We start from the raw sequence: 3,867 nt of genomic DNA, 5'->3' as shown, positions 1-3,867 counted from the left end.
GGCAAAAAGTCAACGGCGTCATACATTAAAATACAGAAGGAGTAGTATATAAGAGCAAAATTCATAGATAACACGTAGTGAGCTTTGCTCTTCTTCTGTTAAAAAGAAAAAAACACACATGGAGACATAAGTAAGAGAGAGAGAGTGTGTGTGTATATATAGGACGACTCTTCCATACACCTAGGTATATGTACTCTTATTAGTGGATGATCCAATAGGATCCATATGGATCAGGTGAGCCGGATGAAAAAAAATTAAATCCCTATTTTTCAGCCTAACCGTGAATTAGTCCAGTTAAAAAAAATAAATATTTAAATTGAAAAGATATCCATTCATGTAGGCATTTGATTGGCTGCATCGATCTGCTAATTTGAAAAAGTAGTATGCTACGCCAGTAGCATGGAAATTCTGATCGTTTGTATACTGTTTTATTTTTATTTTTTAATCTGGTATATACTAGATTCAGTTGGTGAAGTATATACCATTTTTCTTGGAAACCGGTATATACTGATCCCTGATTAGAACAGTATATTTATATTTTTTTTCAGCATATACTTTTTTATGGAGGATCATATAATTTAATTTCTGATGGGGCACTTGTCCAATGATACGACGTCTCATTTTTACGGTGTCGATCGTGTACTATTTTTTTCCCTTTTTTTTTCAGTACTACATGTGCTGGAAAATCGTGTGACGTATGATAAGTACTTTTTTTTAATCCTGTATATGTACTGCTTTTCTTTGCATATAGTGCTGCTTTTCTTTGCTAGGATTGTATAAACTAGATCACATACTGGTTTTTTTAGGTACATATTGTTTTTTTGTTTACTATGTCTGTATATCGACGTACACTCTTCCTTTTTTCAGCGAGTACTCAAGTTAGTAGCAGTGCATATATACTATTTTATTTTAGTAAGCTGGTAGCAGTACATATTGTTTTTAAGCTGATCAGTAGCAGTATACGTATGTACTCTTTTTTTTAACTTATTAGCAGTACATACTTTTTTTTAACATAGTACCAGTACATACGGCTTTTTTTTAACATAGTACCAGTGTATACCTTTTTCTAAGGTAGTACCAGTATATACTTCTTTCTCGTACCAGTATATATTTTTTTAAGCAGTATATACCTTTTTTTTAAGTTAGTATCAGTATATACCTTTTTTTTAACTTAGTACAAGTATATATTTTCTCATATCAGTATATATTTTTTATGAGTATATACTGTTCTTTAGAGCAGTGTATTGCTAGTACCTTTTCTTGAGAGGAATACATGCTGTTTTTTTTTCTAGAGTATGGTATATGGCCTTTTTTTCTTATACTATTCTCTAAGAAAACTTTTTTCCACGTAAAATATAGTACATGCCATTTTTTATTAGAGCAGAGTATGTACATTTGGTACGTATCTGATTGCTAATTATGAATAAATTGTATTGACCAATGATACAGAAGTGTCACCGTACCAACGATTCACAAACTGAATCACTGGTAAAGTATCGGGTTGTTGTTGCATTATGAATAAACCCACCCTAGGGGACTGAATTTTGAATGGACAGAACAAGAAAAAAAACTATGCAAGACTTTCGGAAATGCATAGAGACTAAAAACAAAAGATAATTAATGGGATCACCCTCGATGTGTCTCATCTATGAGTCTCTGCATATATCCCTACTGACAGATCGGTTAGCATCGACGAGATCACGCAGACCGCGCGCCGGAGAGGGGGCCAAGAACGTGTCCTCCTTAATCAACACAGTCAGCTAGTTCGATGCCGACGCTGATGACATGGTCAGCATCATCTATGTCCACGATACATGCGCATCTCGCATCTGCATGCACCAAGTTAAGCAAATTCGTTTCTTTAGAGGCTTTATCATTCGATCAACGTCAGGTCGGGACTGCATGCATGTCTGCATCCTCTTTTGCTAATAACAGAGAATAGCAGATCTAATAGGAAAGTATATATGCATGCAAGCGTTATCGATCTGCAAGAAAAAACAAATTAAGAAAATCGGAAGAAGGAATTGAAGGACTTGCCAGCATCGATCGTCGATGATTCGATGTTCCAGTTATGGACGGCGCTCATCGTCATCTTATCGTTGCACGGGCCTGGATCGATGCCATCGCCGCACGGCCACACTGGCTTGCCAATGCCCGAAGATCAACGGCGCCATTGTTTGGTCACCAGCGCTTCGGCCAGCCAATCGCCTGGGGACAGCCATACCGAAAGCACCACCAGTAATGGAAGACGCGCCGGCGCCTCAGAATCGCCGATGGGTCGCACCGCCGTATTGCCTATCCGAATCTTCCGATCGCAATATAACCTGCAGATCGATCTATATCGATTCTGTTTAGAATCGCTCACGAGATATTAATACGAGCTATTCGAAAGGGTCCGGTTAGTGCGGAATAATTAAGATTGCGAGTATATTTTTTGGAAACAAAAATCAAAACGGGCTCGATATCTGGAACCGCTAGCTGGCTTGATCGGTGGTGTCTGCGGATGGACGGTGGATGGAAGCAGGAGTACGTACTCCCAGGTGTATATAATCATTTTCCTATATATATATATATATATACATATACATATATATATATATATATATATAGACACTGGATAGGTGATAAGAAACTATAGCTAGTCGTAGTTGTTACAGAGATTGCGTAGGTCTTCCTTCACTTTATTGCGCATAGACGACAGAATGAAGAGGGCAATACAATATGCTGAAACAGCACCCGTTATCACCATCCTGTTGACGCTTCTCCGTTCTTCATATCGTTTAACCAATTCATCAAAATTTTGAGGTGTATCTTATTCAAAATAATTGCCCCAGCGCCACCCCGTAGGAGCTTCAGTCTTGGGAGATGTCATGCCGCTCAGCTTATTATCCTACAATTCCATACAAGAAATAAGAAACAAAATAATAAACTACGATGAATAAACATCAAAATTAACCCTCAAAATATATATGGTTACCGTCGTCATCCTCGCAAACCGCCTCTGCCGTCCTTCTTCCAGTTCATCGATAAGCCGATCCCGATCTTGGCAACCCTTACAATAATTACCTCCGGATCGACTAGTGTTGCGAGATGTACTCCAGCTGCTCATCATGAGCTTATTATCCTATACGTACAGAATTACAGATACAAGTTCCGCGACGGATCGAACAAGAGATCAAGAACATATATCACACATGCCGGAGAGAGAATATATATGGCCGGATCGGAGGGAGAGAATTGAATTGAACGAAGAGAAGAAATAAACAAGAACGAACCTGGTGGTGGTGGAGAGAACGCGGCGGTGGCCGCCGGCGGAGAGTCGTCGTCATCGTCCTGGCCAGAGACAGGGACAGAGAGCGCAGCGCCATAGCCATGCCGATCGGTTACCAATCGATCGATGAGACCGTACGTACGTTTATACGTCGCGTGCGTTAGGGTACGTTCGGTTCTCCGAGTCCGTCAACAATTCTTGCTTGCTTGTTTGGGCTGTAAATTACGGCCTTTTGTTTTTGTTTGGGCTGTAAATCAACGTCCTCATCATTTGGCTTTTTCCCTAATAAGCCAAAACGGCTTATTAGAGAATACAAATAAATTTGTAGATAAAACTTTTATATATGTGTTTTTTTACTTAAAAACCAATACTGAAAAAGAAACTATGTTGAAAATATCTTAAAATCAATCTTAAAATTAAGTTTAAAAATTTAAATTTTAACTTTTTCTTTGACATTTTCTTTGACTGATTAAGCCATCCAATGCAAGCCTTGTTCGATCTTGCAGCCCATTGGTACTATGCGTAAGCCATCCCTTTGTTTGTCTTGTGTTGTTTGGGATTTCTGTACATTAAGCTCTCTAGCTCTTTCCTGCAGC

At 38.7% G+C, this 3,867-nt stretch overlaps 1 long non-coding RNA gene across 2 annotated transcripts; it reads right to left on the bottom strand.

Annotated features, from left to right (window-relative positions):
• Positions 1-2,643: 2,643 nt before the first annotated feature.
• LOC127780795 (uncharacterized) lies at positions 2,644-3,369 on the bottom strand. 2 transcript variants are annotated; one of them, XR_008018823.1, is made up of 3 exons: positions 3,276-3,369; positions 2,978-3,124; positions 2,644-2,890 (listed from the first exon to the last, which is right to left on the bottom strand). It is a non-coding gene; the product is annotated as an uncharacterized LOC127780795 (long non-coding RNA). The 2 variants fall into 2 exon arrangements; XR_008018824.1 differs by having other exon boundaries at positions 2,978-3,101.
• Positions 3,370-3,867: the final 498 nt, after the last annotated feature.

Source organism: Oryza glaberrima, chromosome 7 (assembly GCF_000147395.1).
Source record: "Oryza glaberrima chromosome 7, OglaRS2, whole genome shotgun sequence".
Classification (NCBI taxonomy): Eukaryota; Viridiplantae; Streptophyta; class Magnoliopsida; order Poales; family Poaceae; genus Oryza; species Oryza glaberrima.
Note: the sequence above shows the minus strand (reverse complement) of the source record. Positions and strands in the feature narration are given on the sequence as shown.